At 41.3% G+C, this 27,150-nt stretch overlaps 1 protein-coding gene across 5 annotated transcripts in view; it reads left to right on the top strand.

The window, feature by feature from the left end:
- HEPH (hephaestin) overlaps window positions 1-27,150 on the top strand; it is a 142,910-nt gene that overhangs the window by 80,509 nt on the left and 35,251 nt on the right. The gene's annotated exons all lie outside the window — the stretch shown is intronic.

A 27,150-nucleotide genomic window follows, 5' to 3' on the forward strand; every position in this document is an offset into this window, starting at 1 on the left:
TGATCTACAATAATAATCTGCTTCTTGTTGATATTTACTGCTGTGTTGTTTACAATTACCTGAAAGAGAAGTTGGGATGTTTCATTGTTCTGAAAAAGGTTTAGCTAAATCAGAAACAAATCTAATTAAGCAAGTTTATATCTTAATAAATATAGATATAGCCTTCTATATCTATAAAAGGCTAAGTTGACTTGTGCATGCATGATACATATAAAGCTCTCACTGGCGCCAATTACACGTGTGTGTTTCGATCTGTCATTGTCGATCATGAATTTGGTTGACACTTCTATTATAGAGAAAGGGCAAATAGCGATATTAAAACATTTCTTCTAATTAATTTCCTTTCAATGTGCACAAATTCATGCACCAGGCCACTAGTGTTGAAAGCGGATATCCCTGTCTGATTCCTGTTCTTAAGGGAAATGGTTTAGTTTTTGCCCATTGAGTATGATATTTGCTGTAGGTTTGTCATATATGGCCTTTAATATATTGAGATATGCTCCCTCAATTCCCACTTTGCTGAGAGTTTTTATCAAAATGGGTGTTGAATTTTGTTGAAAATGTTTTTTCTGCATCTAGTCATATGATCATGTGATTTTTGCCTTTCAATTTGTTTATGTGATCTATTGATTTGAAGATATGGTAGCAGCCTTGCATCCCTTAAATAAATCCCACTTGGTCATGGTGTATGATTTTTTTAATTATATGGCTGCATTTGATTAGCTAATATTTTGTTGAGGATTTGAGCATGGGTCTTCATCAGGGTATTGACCTATAATTCTCTTTCTCTGTAGTTTCTTTATTTGGTTTTGGATTTAGGATGATGCTGGCATCATAGAAAGAGCTTTGAAGTCTACCATTCTCTTGGTTTTTTGGAATAGTTTGAAAAGGACAGGTATTAGTTCTTCTTTGAATGTTTGGTAAAACTACCTTGTGAAGCCATCAGGACCCAGGCTTTGTTTGTTGGGAGTTTTTTTTGTGTGTGTTTTTTTTAATTAATACTTCTATTTCATCAGTTGTTATTGGTCTATTCAGGTTTTCTTATTCTTCCTGATTCAGTTTTGGAACATTGTATTCTTCTAGAAATTTGTCCATTTCACCCACATTTTCCAACTTGTTGGCATACAGCTATTCATAGTATTTTCTTAAAATCCTTTGTACTACTGTTGTGTCAGTTGTTACTTCACCAATTTTGATTCTGATTTTATTTATTTGTATCCTTACTCATTGTTTCTTGATGAAATTTGCTAAAGGTTCATCAATCTTGTTAATCTTTTCAAAGAACTGGCTCTTGGTTTGATTGATTTTTTTATTGTTGTTGTTGTTTTGTGTTTTGTTGTTTTTTTTTTTGTCTCTATGTCATTTATTTCTGCTCTAATCTTTGTTATTTCATTCCTTCTACTTACTCTGGGCTTTTCTTGTTTTTTTAATTCTTGACATTGTAGGGTTAAATAGTTTATTGTTAATTTTTCTTGTTTTATGAGGTAGGCCTGTAGTGCTATAAACTTCTCACTCAGGACTGCTTTTTCTGTGTCCTGGAGACTTGGGGTGGTTGTATGTTTATTTACATTTGTTTCCAGGAAGTTTTTTTATTTCTTTCTTGATCTCATTGATAACCCATTCATTGTTTACTAGTAATTTCATGCTATTTAGCCCCTATGTGTTTGAATGTTTTTGAGTTTTTTTAGTGGTTGATTTCTAATTTTATTCTATTGTGGTCTGTGAAGATGCTTGATATGATTTCAGTCTTCTTGAACTTGTAGAGACTTTTTTAGATCCTAACATGTGGTCTATCTTTCAGAGAGTCCCATGTGCACTTGAGAAGAATATATATTCTGCAGCTTTTGGATGAAATATTCAATAAATGTCAATTAAATCCATCTAATCTACTGTGTCATTTAGAGTCACTATTGTTAATTTTTTGTCCAGAAGATTTATCCAGTGAAGTTGCCTGGTGTTAAAGTCCCCTGCTATGACTGTATTTTGGCAATTTCTTCCTTAACGTCCTCTTGAAGTTTTGATTTTTTCTGTTTATTTGTTTGTTTGTTTTTTACAAGTGTAGGTGCTCCTCTATTGAGGACATGTTTATGAAGGTTATATCCTCTTGTTGGAATGATCCCCTTAGTATTATGTAGTGACTTTTGTTGTCTCTTGTGATGGCCATCATATTGAATTCTATTTTGTCAGATATGGGTATTGCTACCCCAGCTTTTTTTCCCCATTTCCAGGGAAAATTTTTTTCCATCCCTTTACTCTCTTCCTTTGTGAGTCTTTTGTTCTGAGGTAGGTCTCTTGTGGATGGCATATAGTTGAGCCATGTTTTTTGTAGCCATTAAGCTACTCTATGCCTTTTTTATTGAGGCATTTAATCCAGTTACATTTAAAGTTAGTATTAATAGCTATTTCTTTATTGCCATTTTAATTCTGTATGCCAATGTTTCTCTCTATATCTTTTCATTACAGCAGTCCCTTTAGCATTTCTTGTAGTACTGGTTCCGTGGTGATCACTTTGTTTAGCATGTTTTTGTCTGTGAAGCTCTTTATTTCACCATCTATTTTGAATGATAACCTTGCTGGATATAGTAATCTTGGTTTACATCCTTGCTTTTTATTACCTTGAGTATTTCATTCCATTCCCTTCTGGCCTGTAGAGTTTCTGATGAGAAATCAGCTGACAGCTTTATGGGCACGCCTTTGTAGGCAACACATTGCTTTCCTCTTGCTTCCTTTAAGATTCTCTCTTTGTCTTTAATTTTTGCCATTTTAATTATGATGTGTCTAAACATGGGCCTGTTTAGGTTCTTGTTGGTTGGGACTCTCTGTGCCTCCTGCATTTATGTGACATTTCCTTCAGCAGGTTAGAGAAGTTTTCTGCCATTATTTCTTCAAACATGTTCTCTATACCTTGCTCACATTCTCCTTCTGGCATTCCTTGATGCAAATGTTGTTATGTTTCATATTTTCACACAGCTCCCTTAAACTTTCTTTCTGTTCTTATTTTTTAATTTATATATTGTCTAAAGTTTTACACATGTCTCCTTTTTTTCCCAATTGACTCCACCCAGACATTTACACATCGAGCAAGTGCCCACTGCCGTGGTGTCTGTGTCCATTGGTTATGCTAATATGGATGCATACAAGTCCTTTGGTTGCTCTCTAACACCCTCACCTCCCCTGCCATTTGTCTCTGGATCTATTCTTTTTTTCTATTTTTTTATTATTATTTTTTAATTTCTTTATTGACTAAGGTATCACATATTTGTCCTCATCCTCTGGATCTATTCTTGTTCATGAAATCATGTTCATCATTATATCCCACACTAGTAGCCCTGTGCATGAATCTGTGCTCCAGTACCTTTCTGCAGGGGCAGGCCACTCTGTGCCCACTGCCCAGAGGCTCTCTGTGGCCCAGAGGCCCATCCGTGGCTGGGCGTGGAACGCTTGCCTCGTCGCTGGGGCAATGACGCAAGTGTTCCATGCCCAGGCCTGGCCAGAGGCCCATGTATGGCAGGGCGCAGAATGCTTAGGAAGCAAGCATTCCGCCAGGCCGATCACACTCCCCTCTCTCAGTGGCCGCCCTCACCCCCCGGGACGAGGGGACTATAGCGGTTCTGAGAGGACTGGGTGCTGCCATCTTGTGCCTATGGGCACCACCATCTTTGTGACAGAGTGATGGTTAATTTGCATATTACCCTTTTATTAGATAAGATAGGAGTGAGATCATGTGACATTTATCTTTCTCCAACTGGCTTATTTCGCTTACCATAATGCTCTCCAGTTCCATCCATGCTGTTGCAAATAGTAAAAGTTCCTTCTTTTTTTATAATGGAGTAGTATTCCATTGTGCATATGTACCACAGTTTTTTTTACCCACTCATCTTCTGATGGGCACTTAGGTTGTCTCCAAATCTTAGCTATTGTAATTGTGCTGCTATGAACATAGGGGTGCATATATTCTTTCTGATGGTGTTTCTGGTTTCTTGGGATATAGTCCTAGAAGTGAGATTACTGGGTCAAATGGGAGTTCCATTTTTTACTTTTTGAGGACACTCCATACTGTCTTTCACAGTGGCTGCACCAGTCTGCATTCCCACCAGCAGTGCATGAGGGTTCATTTTTCTCCACATCCTCACCAGCACTTGTCATTTGTTGATTTGTTGATGATAGCCATTTTGACAGGTGTGAGATGGTATCTCATTGTTGTTTTGATTTGCATCTCTCCCATGATTAGTGACTTTGAGCATGTTTTCATATGTCTCTCGGCCTTCTGTATGTCCTCTTTCGAAAAGTGTCTATTTAGGTCCTTTGCCCATTTTTTGATTGGATCGTTTATCTTCATTGTCTTAAGTTGTATGAGTTCTCTGTAAATTTTGGAGATTAAACCCTTGTCCTATATAATAATGAGGTAATATGCAAATTGACCACCATGCCCTCGCACAAGATGGCCGCCCCATGTGTTCACAAGATTGCTGACACAAGATAGCCAGCAAGGGAAGGCAGTTGTGGGTGACCAGGCTAGCAGAGGAGGGCAGTTGGGGGCAACCAGGCCAGCAGGGGAGAGCAGTTGGGGGCGACCAGGCCAACAGGGGAGAAAGGGCAGTTGGGGGGGATGGTGCCTGCAGAAGAGGGCAGTTGGGGCAACAAGGTTGGCAAGGGAGGGCAGTTGGGGGGACCAGGCCTTCAGGGGAGGGCAGTTGGGGGGACAAGGCCTGCGGGGAAGGGCAGTTGAGGGCAACCGGGCCAGCAGGGGAGGACAGTTAAGGGCAACTGGGCAGGCAGGGGAGGGCCATTGGGGGTGACCAGGCCTGCAGGGGAAGGCAGTTAGGGGCAACTAGGCCAGCAAGAGAGAGCAGTTGGGGGTGACTGGGCCAGCAGGGGAGGACCATTAGGGGCAACTGGTCCAGCAAGGGAGGTCTGATGGGGGCAACCAGGCCAGCAGGGGAGGGCAGTTGGGGTTGACCAGGCCTGGAGGGGAGGGCAGTTAGGGGCAAACAGGCTGGCAGGGGTGGGCAGTTGGGGAGACCGGGCTGGCAGGGGGGCAATTGGGCATCGATCAGGCTGGCAGTGTAGTGGTTAGGGGGTGATCAGGCTGGCAGGCAGAAGCAGTTAGGGGCAATCAGGGAGGCAGGCAGGCGAGTGGTTGGGAGCTACCAGTCCCAGATTGTGAGAGGGATGTTGGGCCTAAACCAAGGGGTCCCAGATTGGAGAGGGTGCAGGCTGGGCTGAGGGACACACCCCCCCCCGTGCACGAATTTCATGCACCGAGCCTCTAGTAATATAAATCTGTATGTTGACAGATTAATAGATGTAATAGATTAATAGAATTTCATGCACCGTCCTCTAGTCTGAAATATCATTGTCAAATATGTTCTCCCATGCAGTGGGCTTTCTTCTTGTTTTGTTGATGGTTTCTTTTGCTGTGCAGAAGCTTTTTATTTTAATGTAGTCCCATTTGTTTATTTTCTTCTTACTCTCCATTGCCCTACGAGCTGTGTCAGTAAAGATATTTCTATGACACATGTCTGCTATTTTGCTGCCTATGGAGTCTTGTAGGATTTTTTTATTGTTTCCCATCTTACATTCAAGTCCTATAGCCATTTAGAGTTTGTTTTTGTGTACTGTGTAAGTTGGTGATCTAATTTCACATTTTTGCATGATTCTGACCAAATTTTTCCGCACCATTTATTGAAGAGACTATCTTGACTCCATTGTATACTCTTGCCTCCTTTGTCAATATTAATTGAGCACAATGACTTGGGTTGATATCTGGATTCTCTGTTCTGTTCCATTGGTCTATAAGTCTGTTCTTGTGCCAGTACCAGGCAGTTTTGAGAACCGTGTCTTGGTAATATAACTTGATATCTGGTATTGTGATCCATCTAACTTGTTCTTCTTTCTCAGGATTGCTGTGGTTATTCGAGGTCTATTTTTATTCCTGATGAATTTTTGGAGAGTTTGTTCTAGATCTTTGTAATATGCCATTGGTATTTTAATGGAGATTGGGTTGAATCTGTAGATTGCTTTGGGTAGTATGGACATTCTAATGCTGATGATTCTACCAATCCATGAACATGGTATGTTCTTTCATTTGTTTATGTCTTCCTCTATCTCTTTTTCCAATGTCCTGTAGTTTTCTGAGTACAGGTCTTTTACCTCCTTAGTTAAGTTTATTCTTAGGTATCTTAATTTTTTTTTTTGTACAATGGTGAATGGGATTGTTTTTGTTGTTTCTCTTTCTGTGAGATCATTATTGGTGTATATAAAGGACATAGATTTATGGGTGTTTATTTTGTATCCTGCTATATTGCCAAATTCATTTATTAGGTCTAGTAGATTTTTGATGGAGTCTTTAGGGTTTTCTATGTATAATATCATGTTATCTGTGAATAAAGACAGTTTACTTCTTCTTTTCCAATTTGGATGCATTTATTTCTCATTCTTGTCTGATTGCCAGGGCTAGCACTTCCAGTGCTATGTTGAACAGGAGTGGTGAGAGTGGGCATCCTTGTCTTGTTCCTGTTATTAGGGGAAATGTTTTTAGTTTTTGCCCATTGAGTATGATGTTGGCTGTGGGTTTGTCATATATGGCTTTTATTATGTTGAGGTATGATCCCTCAATTCCCACTTTGCTTAGAGTTTTTATCAAGAAAGGGTGTTTGATTTTGTTGAATGCTTTCTCTGAATTGATTGATATGATTGTGTGATTTTTGTCTCTCTATTTGTTTTTGTGATGTATCACATTTATTGATTTGTGGATATTGTACTATCCTTGCATCCCTGAAATAAATCTTTCTTGGTCATGGTGTATGAACTTTCTAATGTAAAGCTGAATCCAATTTGCTAGAATTCTGTTGAGTATTTTAGCATCTATGTTCATCAAGGATATTGGCCTGTAGTTCTCTCTTTTTTTGTGGTGTCTTTATCTGGTTTTGGAATTAAGGTAATGCTGGCAACATGGAAAGAACTTGGAGGTGTGCCTTCTTGAATTTTATGGAATAGTCTGAGGAGGATAGGTTTTAGTTCTTTTTGGAATACTTGGCAGAACTCCCCTGTAAAGCCATCAGAACCAGGGCTTTTGTTTGCTGCAATGCTTTTGAACACTGCTTCAATTTCTTCACTAGTTATTGGTCTTTTCAGGGTTTTCAATTCTTCCTGATTGAGTTTTGTGAGTTTGTATTTTTCTAAGAATATGTCCATTTTGTCTAGGTTGTTGATTTTGTTGGAATCGAGTTGTTCATAGTATTTTTTCATAATCCTTTGTATTTCTGTGGGATCAATTGTTACTTCACCTCTTTCATTTCTGATTTTGTTTATTTGGGTCCTCCCTCTTTGCTTCTCGTTAAGCCTTGCTAGAGGTTCAGCAATCTTGTTTATGCTTTCAAAGAACCAGCTCTTGCTTTTGTTGATCTTTTGTATTGTTCTTTTGGTGTCTATGTCATTTATTTCCCTCTGATTTTTATTATTTCCTTCCTTCTGCTTATGCTGGGTTCTTCTTATTACTCTCTTTCTACTCTTTGAATTGTATGGTTAGATAATTTATTACCATTTTTCTTGTGTTTTTGAGATGGCATGTAGAGCTATGAACTTCCCTCTCACGATTACTTTCACTATGTCCCATAGATTTTGGTTTGTTGTGTTTTCATTGTCATTTTTTTTTTTTGGCCATGATTCTTTTTATTTCTTCTTTGATCTCCTTGGTAGCTCAATCATTGTTTAATAGCATGCTATTTAGCCTCCAGCTGTTTGATTTTTTTCATTGTTTTTATTGTAGTTGATATCTAATTTTATGCCATTGTGATCTGAGAAGATGCTTGATATGATTTCTATCTTCTTGAATTGGAAGAGAATTTGCCTGTGTCCCAATATGTGGTCTATCTTTGAAAATGACCCATGTGCACTAGAGAAGAATGTACATTCTGTGGCTTTGGTGTGAAATGTTCTGAAGATGTCAATTAATTCCCTTTGATCTAGTGAGCCATTTAGGATTGATGTTTATTTGCTGATTTTTTGTTTAAAGGATTTGTCCAGTGGTGTCAGTAGGGTATTGAAGTCCCCTACTATGACTCTATTGCTGTCAATATCTCCCTTGATATCTTCCACAAGTTTTTTTAAATGTATTTTGGTGCTCGTGTGTTGGGTGCATATATGTTTACCAGATTTATACCTTCTTGTTGAATTGTTCCCTTTAGTATTATGAAGTCACCTTCCTTATCTCTTGTTATTGTCTTTACTTTGAAGTCTAATTTAGTATTGCTTCCCCAGGTTTTTGTTCATTTCCATTTGCCTGAAAAAGCTTTTTCTGTCCCTTCACCATCAGTCTGTGTGAGTCCTTTTTTCTGAGGTAGGTCTCCTGTAGAAAGCAGCTATATGGCTCATGTTTCTTATCCATTCTTTTGATTGGGGCATTTAATCCATTCACATTTAAAGTTACTATTGACAGGTACTTGTTTGTTGCCATTTATATTCTTTATGCTTGTCTTCCTTCTTCCCTTCTTATTTTTTCTTCTTACAGCAGATCCTTTAGCATTTCTTGCATTGCTTGTTTGGTGGTAATAAACTCCCTTAGTCCTTTTTTGTCTGTGAAGCTCCTGATTTCATTCTCAACTTTGATTGATAGCCTTGCTGAGTATTGTATTCTTGGATTCAGACCCTTGATTTGCATTACTTTGTATATTTTATTCCAACCCTTCTGGACTGATGTGTTTCTGTTGAGAAATCAGTCAATGGGCTGATGGGAGATCCCTTGTAAGTAACTTTCTTTCTCTCTCTGGCAGCCTTTAACTGTCTTACTTTGTCAATGGTGTTTCCCAATTTAATTATAATGTGTCCTGGTATCGTTCTTTTGGGGTTCATCTTGTTTGGGCCTCTGTGAGCTTCTTGGACTTATGTATTTTCTTCTTCCAAATATCAGGGAAATTTTCTGCTATTATTTCTTCAAACCAAGTTTTCTCTTCCTTGCTCAGTTTCCTCTCCCTCTGTGACCCCCTATCATGTTTTCCCAAAGTTCCCTTAGGCTCTCTTCCTGTTTTATAAGTTTTTCTTTTTCTAGTTGCTGCTCTGCTTGGGTATTTTTTTCTACCTTGTCTTCCAGCTCACTGATGCAGTCCTCCAGTTCTTCTAGTCTACTGTTGATGCTTTCCATTTTGTTCTTCATTGCAGTGATGTCATTTTTCATTTCTTCTTGGTTCTTCATTTCCTCTCAGTTCTTGCACATGTTGTTGAATTTGTCTTCCAGCTTTTTCAGCTTCCCTATGACCATTGCTCTGAATTCTTTCTCTGACATATTGCTTGCCTCCATTTTGTTTAATTTCTTTTCCAGTGATTCCTCCTTTTCTTTCATATGGGGTCTGTTTCTTTGTCTCCCCATGATCACTCCTCTCAGGGTGTCTGGTTATGTAGCTCTCTCTCTCCTGCATTGACTTAAAGGCACAAAATACAACATGACAAGACACAATGCATAGGGCACCAAACACAAATGTATTCACGATACTAATAATCCCAAATAAAGGTGACCACTAGAGAAAAGAAAATTAGGGGAGAGAAAAGAGTGTAAAAATGATATTGAGAAAAGGAAAAAATGTAAGAGAGTAAAGAAAGAGAAGAAAGAAGAAGGGAAGGAAATATATGTATATTGGGAGAAAACACAAGTAAACAACAACAACTAATCCAAAAAAATGCAAACAACAAACAACCAGAGATGAATGTAAACAACAAACAACAACTAATCCAAAAAATGCAAACAACAAAAAAAACAAACAAGCCCTAGCTGGTTTGGATCAGTGCATAGAGCTTTGGCCTGTGGACTAAAGTGTCCCAGGTTCTATTCGGCCAAGGGCACATGCCTGGATTGCGGGATCGATCCTCAGTAGGGGGCGTACAGAAGGCAGATGATCAATGATTCTCTCTTATCAATGATGTTTCTATCTCTGTCTCTCTGTCCATTCCTCTCTGAATTCAATATATATATATATATATATATATATATATATATATATATATATATGAAACACCCAGATGAATCTGAGTAGGCAGAGCTTATTTCCAGAAGGTAAGGTCAAGCAATTGAATGAATGGTAAAATAGCCACTATTCAGTATAGATGAGGTAGAAACAGAATGAGTGTATAAGAAGAAAAGTAAAAAGCAAAATACAAAAAAATAAAAAAGAGAAACGATAAGATATATATATATATATATATATATATATATATATATATCCTACCTAATAATAGACAAATATGCAAATTGACCGTACCTTCACTACTCCCAAGTCATGCCACGCCCACCAGCCAATCAGGACGAGTATGCAAATTACCCCAACAAAGATGGCGGCTAATTTGCATATCAAGACAGCATAGAAAGAAGCCAAGAGATGCTGAAGGGAGCAAAGCTGCAGAGAAGCAAGCAAGCTGGGGGGAGGAGAAGGGAGGAGGGGAGGCAGGGCCGGGGGAGAAGGAAGGAGAGCGGGGCGGGCTGGCGGAGAAGGCGGGCTGGGGGACAAGGGAGGAGCAGAGGCGGGGCAGGGTAGAGTGCAGCAGGAAACCCTATTGCAGGATTTTTCCTGCAACGGGAACACTAGTGTATATATATATATATATATATATATATATATATATATATATCTTACATATATATATATGTAAGATATATATTTGTTTCTCTTATTTATTGTTTCTCTTATTTATTTATATATATGAAAATTTCATCTATCTATCTATGTATTCATCTATTATTGGAAAAGAATAGAGAGTAGATAGGCCTGAGATGGTGATTGGAATTAATTAAGCTATTAGTAGAAGAAGAGAACAAGAGAGGATAAGAAAACAGCAGCAAAAAAAAGAAACCTAACAAACAATCAAACAAGCAACATCAACAAGACAGAAAGAAATAAAAAGGAAAAAAATTGCCTAGTGAAGAAAGAGAAGAGAGAAGTCTGCATTGATTTGGAGCAGGGGAGAGAAAATTAGATATATGAGTAAGATCAATTTTTAACAGGTAGTAAAAAGAAAGGATAGAGAAAAACAAAAGCAGGAACAGTGTAAGAGAAACAGGCTGAAAAATGGGAAAAGAGAGGAAGAGAGTGTTGGTATAAAGGAAAAATTGAGATAGAGTAAAATAATGCTAAAAGAAAAAGAAAAATAGAATATAGAACACTAATCCCAAAATAAAGAAAAATAAAATAAAATAAAACTTTTAAAATAAGGTAAAGTAATAGTAGTAATAATAATAATTAAAAAGAAAAGTATAATCATAAAAATGTAAAATCAAGCAAAAAATTTAGTTTCTTAAGTAAAAGATAAAAAATTTTAAAAATGAAGTAGTAAAGGTCATTCACTTCCTCTACTGTTTTTTTTAATAATTTTTATTTTATTTTTATTATGGTATCACATAATTGTCCTCATCCCCCATTCCCACCCCAAACCCCTCCCCATGTATGCCCACACCCCCCTGGTGTCCGTGACCCCTGGTTAGGCTCGTATGCATGCATACAAGTCCTTGGGTTGATCTCTCCCCCTTTCCCCCACCCTCCCCTACCTTCCCTCTGAGGTTTAAGAGTCTGATCGATTCTTCCCTGTCTCCGGGTCTGTTATTGTTCATCTGTTTATATTGCTCATTATTTCCCCTAGATGCGTGAGATCATGCGATACAAAAATACACTTGTAAGAACCAAAAATGAGACCAGCCATAATGGTTATGCTGAGAAGGAAATGAATCAGTCTGTAGTGAGTTTCCCTCTGGGCCAACAGTTCCCTTGAGTCCTTATTTCAGTGTCAAACAGTTCCTTATGTGTAGATGCCAGCATTGATATTTCAGTTCTGGATGGTGGACAAATGGTGGTGATGCAGGTCTGACCATCTCTGGTTTGGTCCTGGGCATCCTTCAGCGATGCACAGCTGCTGTCTGCTAGCATGGCAAGGCGTCATCAGCATCTTCCATCTCTGGACTGTCTCTCCTCTGTCTTCATGGCTGGAGCAGTCCTGTCAATTCCTCTCTGTTGCAGGAATCCACATGGTCCTGGAGTTGGTCTCTGAAAATATACAAACATATTCTCAACCACAAGTTTATAAAGGAATATTTTCCATAACCTTGACTTGGGATCCTTTTTCATTTTTTGCCCAAATGATTTTCCTCTGGCTTGTTTTGACACCATGTGTGTTTTTCATGGGTGTATTGCTATTAGCATTACAAATGAAAGTTAATTTTCTAAAGTACAAATTTTCTAGATGTAATTTACTTACAGGATATTTTTCCTTACACGATATTCTTCTACTATCACCCAACCCTTTTTTTATTTAAATATTAGGAGGCTTTTGGAAATTTATAATGTAGTCTTGATAGCTTTTACATTTTAATTTTTTGTGCTAAAATATTACTGCTTTAGGTTCATTACATGTTATGTAATTTTACTATGAGATGAACTGCCAATAAAGATTTTTGTTAATATTTTAGTAACAGCTTTTTGTACATTGCATTCAATTTTTCTAGAATATTTGCTTATTTCAATTAGCCAATTTAAATTACTCTGAAAACTCGACTACTATTCTACTGTCAAACTCAACACTCTACCAACAATCATATTGTACCCTGTATATATTAGTGGAAAGGATTGTTTGCCATCTTGAGTAGGCCCTGAGCATTCCTGGTACTAGGCTGGATTTGTATATCAAAAACCCACTTCCCCTCACTATGGGTACAAGGCATCTCCAAAAAGTCTTGTTGCAGTGATAGGACAGCTGCTGTTGGCCAAGACTCTGTCTGTTACCTGGGTCCCTATTTTAGCTGTGCATGGAAAGCGAAGCAGCCATGGGGGCAGGAGACCTCCCTCAGAAGGGGTGAAGGTTCAGGCCCCTGCAAAGTTGGGGAGGGTAAGTGTCTGTGCCCCACCTCTGTTGACCCCCGAGTTTTCTCCTGATGGCACCTCTGTGACTGTGCCTGTCTTAGGTTGTTCCTTCCCTGAGGAATCTTACCCATCTCTGGCTAACCAGCCATCCTCCGGGGCCAAGCAGGGTGATGTGAGGTTCAGTTCTGTCTCCTTGATAGTCTATGCCCCCGAGGCCTCCATGCCCAGGACCTGCCTTGGGATCCTCTTGCCTGCTGGCGAGGCCCGGGCACTGATCACATATCTTAGGGAACCCAGGTTTCTTCTCCAGGGATGGCCCAGCTCACCTTACTGGGCGAGTGATATATCTATGGTACCAACAACTATGATGCTTTAACCTCAGTATGAACTGAAAACTCAGGCAACAGCTGTGGGCAACTGGACCGTGAGAATAGAGTCCCTCTTGGACAAAAGGGCCAGAGGGGACATTGTAGCCTGCTCAGGTGCCTTCCCAGGGGGCCTTCTACACAGTGGAAGGGATTCAATCCTTTCATGTGGTTTTTAAATTGCCACCAGACATTCAAAGAATTGGTTTGTAAGTTTGTTTGGGATATTTGTACATTATGCTGTTGTAATTCTAAAATATCAAGAGATGTGTTACCTTTATCTCCAAGCACCAAAGAGATGATTTTTTATTTATTCCCAGGGGTGCGAGGTACTATTATACATCATGGGGGTAACGCAAATCTTGGGAAAATTATAATGACATTGTAGAATAATATCATGTAAGGATATTCTTTGCTCTAAGCCATGGCAATTCCATTTCAAACTGGCTGTCAATTTCTTTTTGTCTAGACAAGGTCTTAGTTACATTTTCTGCACCACTCCCAGGAGCAAGTAGTGATAGTTCCTTTCTTTGATGTCCACGCAAGCCAGAAACCTGTCATTAATTTTATACACAAAGGAGTAGTAGTTTGATTTTGCGATATACTGAAGGGAAGCTGGGTGGTGACCTCTGTGTAATTATACTTCCTTGCACCACCCATTGTCCTCCTGGATGACCAAGGTGTTTGGTATCATCGGTGACTGCGTTAGGTGGGGGGATCAACCCACGTAAGGGTTCCCACCCATAAAGGGTTAGGAAATTAAGTCCAAAATACTTCCCCATTAGCCCCAGTTAGTCTTACCATCTTGCTGATGACGGCTAGCATGGCAGGAAATACGTTCTCAGGTGTTTTCGTGGTTCCGGTTATCTCACACTTTCTTTTTATTTTATTTTATTATTTTATTTTATTATTAGTAGTATTAGTATTAGTATTATTATTATTATTTTACATATGTGTCCTTATCCCCCCATTACCCCCTAGCCTCCATCCATATCCCAGCCCCCTGTTATCTGTGTCCGTTCATTAGGCTCGTATGTATGCACACAAGTCCTTGGTTGATCTCTCCCCCTTACACACACCAACCACCTCCTTCCCTGAGGTTTGAGGTTCTGATTGATGTTACTCAGTCTCTGGGTCTGTTCTTGTTTATCAGTCTATGCCGTTCATTATATTCCAAAAATGAGTGAGATCATGTGGTGTTTATCTTTCTCTGCCTGGCTTATTTCACTTAGCATAATGCTCTCCATCTCCATCCATATTGTTGCAAATGGAAGGAACACCTTCTATTTTACCACAGCGTAGTATTCCATTGTGTAGATGTACCACAGTTTTTTAATCCACTCATCTGCCGATGGGTATTTAGGCTGTTTCCAAATCTTAGCTATGGTGAATATTACTGTGGGGTCTGTTGTTATTTCACCTCTTTCATTTCTGATTTTGTTTATTTGGGTCCTCTCTCTTTGCTTCTTGGTGAGCCTGGATAGAGGTTCATCAATCTTGTTTATCCTTTCAAAGAACCAGCTCTTGGTTTTGTTGATCTTTTGTGTTGTTTTTTTTGGTCTCTATGTCATTTATTTCTGCTCTGATCTTTATTATTTCCTTCCTTCTGCTCACTGTGGGCTTTCCTTGTTGCTCCCTTTCTAATTCTTTGAGTTGTTGAGTTAGATGATTTATTACCATTTTTTCTTGTTTTTTGAGGTAGGCCTGTAAAGCTATAAATTTTCCTCTCATGACTGCTTTCATTGTGTCCCATAGGTTTTGCATTGTTTTGTTTTGATTGTCATTATTCTCCAGGATGTTTTTAATTTCTTCTTTGATCTCATTGTTAACCTAATCATTGTTTAATAGCATGCTATTCAGCTTCCAAGTGTTTGAATTTTTTGGAATGCTTTTATTGTAGTTTATTTCTAGTATTATGCCATTGTGGTCTGAGAAACTGATTGATATGATTTCAATCATTTTGAATTTGGAGAGATTTTGCTTGTTATCCAATATTTGGTCTATTTTTAAGAATGTCCCATGTGCACCTGAGAAGAACGGATATTCCTTGGCTTTGGGGTGAAATACTCTGAAGATGTCAATTAAGTCCATCTGACCTAGTGTGTCATTTAGAATTGCTGTTTCTTTGCTGATTTTTTTGTCCAGAGGATTTATCCATTGATGTCAGTGGTGTATTAAAGTCCCTTACTATGATTGTATTGATGTCGATCTCTCCCTTGATATCTTCCAGGAGATTTTTTACGTATTTGGGCGCTCCTGCATTGCGTGCATATATGTTTACCAGAGTTATATCTTCTTGTTGAATTGATCGCTTTAGTATTATGTAGTGGCCTTTCTTAACTCTTATTATGGCCTTTACTTTGAGGTCTATTTTATCTGATATAAGTATCTCAACCCCAGCTTTTTTCTCATTTCCATTTTCCTGAAAAATGTTTTTCCATCCCTTCACTCAATGTCTTTGTGAATCCTTTGCTCTAAGGTGGGTGTTTTGTAGACAGCAAATATATGGGTCATGTTTTCTTATTCATTCAGCTACCCTATGTCTTTTGATTGGTGCATTTAATCCATTTATGTTTAATGTTATTATTGATAAGTACCTGTTTGTTGTCATATTTTTTCTTAGTGTTTGTTTTTCTTCTTGCCTTTCTCTTTCTTCTTTTTACAGAAGTCCCTTTAGCATTGCTTGCATTGCTGGCTTGGTAGTGATGAACTCTCTCATTCCATTCCCTTCTGGCCTGGTGTGTTTCTGTTGAGAAATCAGTTTATATTCTAATAGGATATCCATTGTATGTAGCTTTCTGTCTCTCTCTTGCAGCCTTTAAGATTCTTGCTTTGTTGTTTGTATTCCTCAATTTAATTATGATGTGTCTTGGTGTCGTTCTTTTGGGGTTCAACTTATTTGGGACTCTGTGTACTTCTTGGACTTGGATAGTTTTTTCTTGCCAATATCAGGGAAGTTTTCTGTCATTATTTCTTCTAACAGGTTTTCTATTCCTTGCTTCTCTTCCTCTCCTTCTTTTATCCCTATTATTCAAATGTTGTTTCATATTGTGTTGTCACATAGCTCCCTTAGGCTCTCCTCTTGCTTTTTAAGTCTTCTTTCCCGTTGCTGCTGTGTTTGTGTGTTTTTTCCTAACTTGTCTTCTGATTTGCTGATGTGGTCCTCAGCCTCTTTTACTCTACTCTTTAGGCCTTCCATTGTGTTCTTTATTGATGCTATGTCATTCTTCATCTCCTCTTGGTTTCTTTTCATCTTGGTGACATTTTTATTCAGCTCCTTATAGTTCTCATTGAGTTGTGTGTATTTGTCATCCATCCGCTTAAACATCCTTATAAAGAATACTCTGAATTCTTTCTCTGTTAGGCTGCTAGCCTCAAGTTCATTTAACTCCCTTTCTGGGGATTCCTCTTTTTCTTTCCTTTGGGGATTTCCTTTTTGTCTCCCCATGTTTTCCTGTAATGTTTTAATTGCAGATCCAGTTGCTTTGCTGCCCAGGTTCTTTTGTGGATGGTGCTACTGAATTAATCTCAGTTTTCCTGGGTTTGTTAATCTAGTGTAGCTCCCATTTGAGCTATTTGTGTTCTCTTGATGTAGGCCTGCGAGCTTTAGAGGCACAAATGCGTCGTCTAGAAGTCAGCAGCTGTGGGTGGGAGTGTCTTAATTTTTGCTGTCTTGCACCCTTAATTGTAATCACACATGCCCAGTAGGGACTCACAGTGGCCCCCAGGTACCGTCTTTTGGGGTGTTGAGGCTCAGGGGACCTGGTCTTTGAAAGGCGTGTCTGTAGTGCCCTGAGATCTGCAGTCATGGGTTGAGCAGACCCAGCTTTTTATGTTGCACCTGTGGTGGATAGGTGCTTACTCCCAGCGTTGTTTTACAGGAGCACCCTCGGTACTTTTGCCAGTGAGGCACACTGAAGGGCTCTGAAGGGCCCTGGCAGTGTAGCCGGGTAATTGGTGTGCCTGTGGGCCGGTATCCACGGTAAGTGAATTCAAAGCTCCTACTGCTGGAGGGGCATGCACCCCCTGCTTTTCCAAAATCACACCCAAGGAGTGCTCACAATGGCTCCCATTAGCGCCCTGTGGTTGGTTGGGCTCAGTGTGTTAATATCTGTGGAGGTGCGCTTTCTGGGCGCAGATCTCTGATGCACTCCGAGGGGTCCTGGCACTTCGGTTGAGTAGCTGGGGTTAATGTGGGCAACCCTCCAGGAAGAGGGAATTCAGAATTTCCACTAAGGGGCCGCGCGCCCCGTCTGCGCAGAAGCACACCCTTGGGTGCAAACCCTGAGCAAAGTGACCTGGGGCTGAGAACGCTCAAGTGCGTGCACAGCTGGGGTTAATGTCGGCAACCCTCCAGGACGAAGGAAGAAGGAATTTCCACTGCGGGGCTGCAGGCTCTTGTCTGCACAGAATCTCTCCCTGGGGTGCAAACCCGGAGTGGAGTGTCCTGGGAATGAGAGCGCTTGAGTGCGTATGCAGCTGGGGGCAACTGGGGTTAATGTGGGCAGCCCTCCGGGACGGGGAGTTTGGAATTTCCACTGAGCGCGCCCCTGTCTGCGCAGACTCACACCCTCGGGTGCAAACCGGAAGTAAAGTGACCTGGGGCTGAGAACACGCAAGTGCGTGCGCAGCTGGGGTTAATGTCAGCAACCCTCCAGGAAGAAGGAAGAAGGAATTTCCACTGTGAGGCCGGGGGCCCCGTCTGCAAAGAATCTCACCCTCGGGTGCAAACCCAGAGTGAAGTGTCCTGGGGATGAGACCACACGGGTGCATGTTCGTGCACGCGCGGGCAGGAACCAGGGGTTCTGCTGTCGGGGAGGGGGAGTTGCACTTACAGCTGCGGAAAGCTGTGTCTTTGGAGGTGGAGGTCCCAGGTTCCCCAAGTCTGCAGATGGGGTAGCAGGATATTGGCTGGAGTGGGTGCTGGGTCGTTGGGCAGTTCCAAGGCCTGTCTTGTTGGTGGTGTTGATGAGTTTCTACGTAAGGCCGTTCTCCACTCAAGATGGCGTGGGCTCCCTCTGTGCTGGGGTCCTGCCGTCCTGGGTGTGCCCGCAGCAGTGGTAGTCTCTCCTTGTCAAGGATAGGCTTTCTGCCAGCCCCTACTGCTCCTGCGAGATGTAACTTTCCCTCACTCACACACACCCCACGCACAACCACACACTCTCCTTTTATACCCTCACTCACTTCCTCTCTCTCCACTCCGTCCCGCCAGCTGCCATCTTCCGAGCCCCACTTCCTCTACTGTTCTTCCTGGCAGATCTGTTTCTTGTCAGGTAGTCAGCACAGTGTTCAAGTTCCCTGCAACCCAGCACTCCTCTGTGTCATAAGCCACAATGTTGTTTTCAAGCAGGCAGGATATCTCTGCTCACTTTGTTTCTCTGCCTGCCTTCGGTTGTATTTACACAAGAGTCAATTTCTGACACAACCCCTGGGTAGCAGTGTTTCTGTATTAATTTCTTGTGCTTAATGGCCCCTCAACCCAGTGTTTAGATTCTTCTTTCCCTGCTGCACATAATACTGGGTTGGAGGTATAGACTGACCCAGAGCTGGTTTCTTGCTCGTCTCTCCTTATTCTGTTCCCCACTTTCCACAAAAACAATTTTCTCCAGTAGTCTCAGTGAGTGTTTTTAATTGGAAGATCCTATGTATTGGACTTAGCAAGCAAAAGCAAGGAGGAAAAAAACAAGACAAAGGAACTACGCCAACTCTTGTCTTTTCCCCCTGGCTTTGTGCAGCCCGTATAGAACTTCAGGCTGCCTTTCTGGGCACAGTTTCCCATGGCTGTGGGATTTTTTCTGCCAGCAGCCCTGTGGACCCTCCTTCCACTTTTGAGGGCTACACTGACCCCAAGGGCTGCGGGTTTGTTGAAGTCCAGTCTGCTTCTGAGACTCTAGTCCCCACTACACACATTTCTCCCTCAAGCCTGTATCCCAGATCTCACCTCTCTCTAGGCAATCTCTGACCTTTATATCCATGGATTCCCTCACCAGCTGTGTTTAATTTGCCAATTCCGGGTGGATGTTATTCAATTCAGTTGTTCCTTCTATCTGTTCTGTGAGAAGGCACAGGACCCATCCACGTATTTGGCTCCACCTTGTCTCCCTCTGGACAAACTTTTTAGGCACCCACGGCTGGGGAGGCTGTATTCTCCGTGTTCGCAGGTTCACAGCTGAGGCAGCTGGTCCCTGGGTGTTGTGGTTGTAGGGTCCTAGGAGGTATCTGAAGATTCCCCAGGTGAAGGTAGGTCTGGGCTTCTGATCACAGCTGCTCTCCCTTTCAAGATGGCACAGTCTCTGCAGCAGTGCCAGCTGCTCCAGGAGAAATTTCAGCAGTAGTAGAGGCTGCCCAGCCAGGGGAGCCTGGTCTGCCAGCCCCCAACAATCCTGTGGAATATAGCTGTCCCTCACTCACAAATACAGACACACCCGCATGTCCACACACTCTCCTTTCGCTCTCTCACTCACACACCATCTTGCAGCATGCTGTCCTGTCGGCTGCCATATTGAATCCTTCCTGTTTTTAATTGATTTTTTTTTTTTTGGTTCTCTGATGGAGTGATTTTTTTCTACCCTATATTCTAATTCACTGATCCAATCCTCAGCTTCCCCTAATCTGCTGTGTATTCTTTCCACTCTATTCATGTTATGTCATTTTTTTCATAGTTATTATATCTTTTCTCATGCTGTTGAGCATCTTTGCCATCATTATTCTGAACTCTGTGTCTGGTAAATTTCTTATCTCCATTTCATTTATATCTTATTCTGGAGAATTATCTTGTTCCTTCATTTGGGGATTGTTTTTTCTCCCCTCGTTTTGGCTACCTGCTTGTGTTTGTAACAATGTATTAGGTAGATCTGCTCTGCCTCCCAATCACTAGTGCAGGACAATGACAAACACTGTTTCTGACTAATTAGATCAGGTCAAGTCTCAAAGCCTCCAGAGCAGTGGTCACCAATCTTTTAGACCTCATGGACCACCAGTGGTCTGTGGACCACTGTTTGGCAACCACTGCTCCAAAGGTTTCCTTAAATCAGTGGTCACCAACCTTTCAGACCCACAGACCACCAGTGGTCCACGGACCACTAGTTGGTGACCACTGCTCCAGAGGTCTGCAGACTGATTGGATTCAGTATTGAGTAACCTCAGGCAATCATCCACAGATTGGGCAAGATGTTTTCTAACAGCGTGGGGCAATTGCTTCTGCCTGCAGGCTGATTGTTATTCTCAGACTCTTAATGGACCTGAGAAACTCCACTGGGTAGGGCGACTGGTTTTTAGGGTGGGGCCACTGTACTCCCACCAGCAAAAACTGCCTGTATAGCAAAGGTCTGACTAAGGAAGATGTCCTCTGCATTGTGAGGCAATGACTCAGCACAAGAAACTGGTATGTCTGCCTTCTGAGCTCTAACCCTAGAGCTTCCAACCCTGACTTCTGCTCACACAGCTCCAGTCCACACTGCCCTCCCTCTGCTGGAGCACAAGGTGAGTGGCTACACACAAAATTTTGTGCATATTCCTTTAAGAGGGTTCCAGCCATCTCTCCATGGCAGACAGCAACCTTGCTGCTTTTCACAGCCAGATGTTATGTGAGCACCTTTCTCAATTCCAGTGTTCTCTGCTGGGGGGTACAGCTTGTGGTTTAGACCCCAGAGTTCTCATTGGCAACCCCCCACAGCTGAGATATCTCTCTGGAACTTCAGCTGCTGTCTTTGGGATCCCAGCCACTCCTTTTGTACCTCTGCCCTTCCTACCAGTCTTTATGCAGTCTCCATTTTGTGTCCTTAGTTATCAGAGTTCTCTCCAGCTATTCATCACTTGATTATTCAGGATGATTTTTTTTTTTCTTGTATTTTAGTTGTGATTCCAGTTTGGTCCTAAGAGTGTGTCTGTGTTATTTCTTTTTTTTATATAATAAATATTTATTGTTCAGATTATTACAGGTGTTCCTCTTTTTTTCCCTCCCCTTATAGCTCCCCTCCACCTGATTCCCCACCCCCCACTCCATACCCTCACCCCCCGCCACTGTCTTCATCCATAGGTGTAAGATTTTTGTCCAATCTCTTCCTGCACCCCTCAGACACCCTTCCCCCTGAGAATTGTCTGTCGCCTCCCTTTCTATGTCCCTGATTCTATTATATTCATCAGTCCATTCTGTTCTTCAGATTTTTTTATTCACTTGATTTTTAGATTTACTTCTTGGTAGGTATGTATTTGATGTCTTTTTGTTGTTCATAATTTTTACCTTTACCTTTTTTTTTTTCTTCTTCCTCTTCTTAAAGAATACCCTTCAGCATTTCATGTAATCCTAGTTTGGTGGTGATGAACTCCTTTAGCTTTTTCTTGTCTGTGAAGCTCTTCGTCTGACCTTCAATTCTGAATGATAGCTTTGCTGGGTAGAGTAATCTTGTTTGTAGGTTCTTGCTGTTCATCACTTTGAATATTTCTTGCCACTCCCGTCTGGCCTGCATAGTTTCTGTTGAGAAATTAGCTGACAGTCGTATGGGTACTCCCTTGTAGGTAACTAACTGTTTTTTTCTTGCTGCTTTCAAGATTCTCTCTTTGTCTTTTGCCCTTGGCATTTTAATTATATGTCTTGGTGTGGTCCTCTTTGGATTCATCTTGTTTGGGGTTCCGTGCTCTTCCTGGACTTGTAAGTCTATTTCTTTCACCAGGTGGGGGAAGTTTTCTGTCATTATTTCTTCAAATAGGTTTTCAGTATCTTGCTCTCTCTCTTCTTCTGGCACCCCAAAAATTCGGATATTGGTATGCTTAAAGCCGTCCCAGAGGCTCCTTACACTATCCTCACACTTTTGGATTCTTCTTACTTTCCACCTCTCTGGTTGGGTGTTTTTTGCTTCCTCATGTTCCAGATCCTTGGTTTGACTCTTGGGGTACGGTGATCTACAGTTGAGTTTCTTTATATTGTTTATTTCAGACAGTGTATGCATAATTTCTGACTGATCCTTTTCCATTTTTTTGGTATTCTCATTTAGGTCCTTGAAGGTCTCTTCAAGTTTCTCAGCGGTTTTTAGAAGATTCTTGAGTAACCTTATAAATGTGGTTCTGAACACTGTGTCATCCATTAGTTTACTTTCCTCCATCTCTTCTATTCGTGACCTGCTTCGGTGTCTCCACATTTTGGCTGCCTCCCTGTGTTGATGGAGTGGCTTTGTGTGGTCAGTGACCTATAGGGGCCAGTAGCTCAGCTTCCCCAATCTCCCTAGGTATTCGCTCTTGGTATCCCCCTTTGCAGGCTGAGTGAAAAGTCTTGGTGTTGTTAAGCCTTGATTGCTGTTGGTACACTGGGAGGATTTGACCTCCAGGCGAATTGGCTGTGAGGATCAGCTGTGTCTACGCCGGGAGACAGCCTTATTCAACTAGACTTGCAAAATTGTAAAAGCCTTTGTGCTCAGCTTGGATGGGGCAGAGTTTCAGGGTGGAGCCTACAGCTTTGGCTTCCTGTCAGCCCCGCCCTATGAGGTTCCTGGGTCTCAGTGTCCCTCAGTGTCCCTCTGTACTCCCTGCAAGCACATCTGAGAGAAAGGCACCCTGGAGTTTCGCCCGCTGCCAAACAGTCTAGTCTCTCCCCCAATGAATCTGGATTCCCAGATTCTCACCTGGAACTGGGTTTCAGTGCAGTCAGAACTGGGGCTCAGCGCAGTCCGGAGCTTTTGTCTCCTTCCCACTTGGGCAATTCAGCGGCACAGTCAACAGTCCGTCCTCTGCGTGCATTCACGTGCGCACCTCCGGAGCTCTGCCTTTCACCACTCCCCTGAGTTTCCACCTTACAGCCCAGATTCTCCCAGTATGAGCCTAGCTCCCCAGGGTCTCGCCCGGAACTGGAGTTCAGTGCAGTGGAGCTGGGGTTCAGCGCAATCTGGAGCTTTTATCTCCTTCCCACTAGAGAACGCCGGCCAGGCACTCAGCTGCCCGGTCCTTTCTGGCTCCATCCTCCCTGCATGCGCGTGTGCCCGTCTCTCTGCCCATGTCTCCATACCTCAGGCTTTTATGGCTCCTTTGATTTTCCTTGTGGTTTTCTCTTTCCTTCTAGTTGTGGGCGTTTCAGTCAGCCAGCTTTCCTGTGGTTCTGGATGATGTCCTTTTTGACTTTTAGTTGTATTTTTGAAATTGTTTTGCGAGGCTGCAGTTTAGGTGTTTACCTATGCCGCCATCTTGGTTTCTCCATCCTGTGTTATTTCTTAACATCTTGAGTATAAGGTACCTGTAAGACACCCAAGTGGAAATGAGAGTGCTTATATGTATACCAGAGGCCCAGTGCACCTTGAAAAGAACTGTGGGCCTCGAGGCTGTGGTGGGCACAGGGGCGGGTCTTGGCTCATCTTCCACAATCCCGCCTGATCCCTCCCAACTTTGGCCCCAGGTCTCCTGTCTGCTGGTAGCCCTGCTCCCACCTCTGCTCCCACTCTAACAGGTGTGAGGTAGGATCTTATTGAAGTTTTGATTTGCATTTCCCTAACTGTCAGTGAGGTTGAACATCTTTTCGTATATTTATTGGCTATTCATATGTCTTCTTGGGAGAGGTGTATTTTCCGGTGCTTTGCCCATATTTTGATTGGGTTGTTAGTTTGTTGTTGATTTTTATGAGTTCTTTATATATTTTGGAAACTAAACTTTGTTGGAGCTACTGTTTGCAAATACCATCTCCTATCTGGTTGTCTGCCTCTTTGTTTTATTGTCAGTCTCTTTTGCATTGCAGAAGCTTTTTAGTTTTATATAGTCCCATTCATTTATTCTTCTTAATCAAAATTGCTTTATTAATTCAGTATTTTGTGTGGTTCCATATGCATTTTAGAATGGTTTTGTTGTTGTTGTTGTTTCTGTAAAAAATGTCATGTGATTTTGGTAGGGATTGTATTGCATTGAATTTGTAGATAACTTTAAGTAATATGGTCATTTTCACTATATTAATTCTTCCAATCCATAAACACATGACATCTTTTCAATTATTTATGTCTTCTTCAGTTTACTTCATCAAAATTTTATACTTTTTGGTGTACATTGTTCTATTTCTTTGGTTAAGTTTATTTCTAAAAATGTTTTTGTTGCTATTGTGAATGGGATTGTTTAATTTATTTGTTCAGTTTGTTGTTTGTATATAGAAACAGGACCGATTTTTGTATGTTGACTTTGCCCTGGCATCTTTAATGAACTTGTTTATTAATTATAATAAATTTTTGTTGAATCTTTAGGGTTTTCTACATATAAGATTATTTCATTTCATTTGCAAACAGACATAATTTTACTTCTTCCTCTCTTAATTTGGATGCTTTTAATGTTTTTTTTTTTTCTAATGCCTCTAGCTAGGACATCCAGTACTATGTTGAATAGAATTGGCAAGCGTGAACAGCCTTGCCTTGTACTGTATCTTACAGGAATATTTTCAATTTTCCCCTATTGATTTTGAATATACCTGGGCTCTTCAGATATGGCTGTTAATGTCTTCGGGTAAATTTTTTCTATACTTATTCTTTGAGACTTTTGCTCATGAGTGGATATTATGTTTTAGTGTTTTCTGTTCACAATGAGATGATAATGTGATTTTTCTCATTAAAATGTGATGTGTCTCATTGATTGATTTGCCTATTATTATAGAGTATGGTCCTTTAAATATGCTATTTAATTTAGTTTGCTAGTATTTTATTGAAGATTTTGTATCTGTTCATCATGGGTATTGGCCTATAGTTTTTTATTCTTTCATTTCCAAGGGTTTTATTAAGCTAATGTGTTAGTAAGTGCTCTCTCTCTCTCTCTTTTTAATTTATTGATTTTAGACAGAGAGAGAGAGAGAGAGAGAGAGAGAGAGAGAGAGAGAGAGAGAGAACCAATTAAGCTACTTGGTCAGATCTGTTCCCCCTTCTTTTATTTTTTGAAACAATTTAATAAGTGGTAGTATTAAATCTTCTTTGAATATTTGCTGGAATTCACCCATGAAGCCATCTGGCTCTGGGTTTTTATATGTTGGGAAATTTCAGAATACTAATTCAGTATTATTGATTCAATCTCATCATTTGATATTGTCTTTTTAGGTTTACTATTTCTTCTTTAGTTTGGGTAGAAATTTACCCATTTTTCTTGGCTATCCAGTTGTTTGTCATATAATTGTTCATAATAGTTCCTTATGATCCTTTTCATTTCTAGGGCATTCTTTGAAATGTCTTTTTCATTCAGATTTTATTTCAGAAAATACTCTTATGTCTTTTTTCTTATTTAGTCTCACTAAGGGTTTGTCAATGTTGTTTATTAAAAAAAATACTCTTGTCCAAAGGAAGATGGTGACCAACAAGACAGCAGGGAGAGAATGTAAGAGAGTGAGGGAGAAAATGGGGAGTGTGTAGAGTTGTCTGGAGAGTGTGTGTGTGAGCTAGGGACAGTTAGATCCTGCAAGACTTTCAGGGGCTGGTGGACCAGGGAGTCTTAGACTGTGAGACCCCACTGCTGCTGCAAACACTCCCAGACAGGCAGTGCTGGCACAGAAACCATGTCATCTTGAAGGGCAGAGCTTCTGTGACTAGAATTCTAGCCTCACCACTACCCAGACTTGCCTCAGATGCAAACCAGGAACCTAGAGCCACTCTGGAAAATTACCTGCTACCACAGCTACAGACCCAGGAACACCAAGACTCCAGATATCCTCGCTACAGATTTCTGTTAGTCACAGTGCATCCCCCTCCCTGCTGGCCCACAGCAGCAGCATAGGGCCTGCGTGATCAGTGGCATGGGAGTGGACCTCCTGCCTATACTGGGCGACTGGGCAACCCTGCCCCCCTAGCAGGCCAGGGACTTTGATTATCAGTGCACTCGCTGAAGACTGCACTGAGCACCAGTGACTTTGTTTCTTGGCAAGTACAAGCAAGGACTCTGTTTCTCCTCACATGGGTGCACAGGTTATCAGCACGCATGGACTGATTCTTGGCACCGTGTGAGGCCACACTGAGCACCACTGACTTTGATTCTCAGTGTGCACACACAGGGACTCTGTTTCTTGCTGCACACATGCACACAACACAGGGATTCTGACTATTGGTGCATGTGGGCTGATTTTCAGGGTGCGTGCAAGGTCACACTGAGTGCCAGTGACTTTGATTTTCGGCATGCAAACATGAGGACTCTGTTTCTCATTGTGTGTGCATGGGGACCCTGATTCTTGGAGCATACTTGGGGCTGTGCCAAGAGCCTGAGACTCTGATTCTCAATTCTAGGCGCACGCACATGGGGACTTTCATTCCTGGTGTGCGCTTGGGGACTCTGATTCTCAGCTCACACATGCAGGGACTCTGTTTCTCAGTGCACATGTGCAGGGACTCTGATTCTAGGTGCTCACGCGAAGAGACACCGAGCACCAATGACTCCAATTCTCGGCAAAGGCACGCGGGGATTCTGATTGTCGACACGTGTTGCTCTCACCAACCACAGCAGTCACACATCTTGGTGTCTGAGCTCTTCAGTGACACTCAGGTGGCACGATGCTCCTGCCACACATGGCTCAGGCCCCCGCAACTTGGTGCTTGGACCTTCTGGTGATAGCTAGAATGGGGAGACAACAAAACAATCCTCAAAGGAAAGAAAAAGAGGAATCACCAAGAAAGGAAATAAGTAAAATGGAGGCATGCAATATGACAGAAAAAGAATTCAGAGTAATGGTTATACAGTTCATAAACTGGATGGACGATAAAATCAACAACCTATGCAAAAATCAGGAAGAAATAAAAAGTGTTATAGCTATAATCAAAAACATGATGGAAGATTTCAACAGTAGACTAGAAGAAGCAGAATACTAAATTAGTGAGTTAGAAGACAAGTTAGAGAAATAAGCCCAATATGAACAGCAACTGAAGAAAAAATTAAAAAGCAGGAGAGCCTAAAGGAGTTTGGGACAACATGAAATAAAGTAATATACATATAATAGGGGTGCCAGAAGGATAAGA

Source organism: Cnephaeus nilssonii, assembly GCF_951640355.1.
Source record: "Cnephaeus nilssonii genome assembly, chromosome: X".
In the NCBI taxonomy this organism is placed as follows: Eukaryota; Metazoa; Chordata; class Mammalia; order Chiroptera; family Vespertilionidae; genus Cnephaeus; species Cnephaeus nilssonii.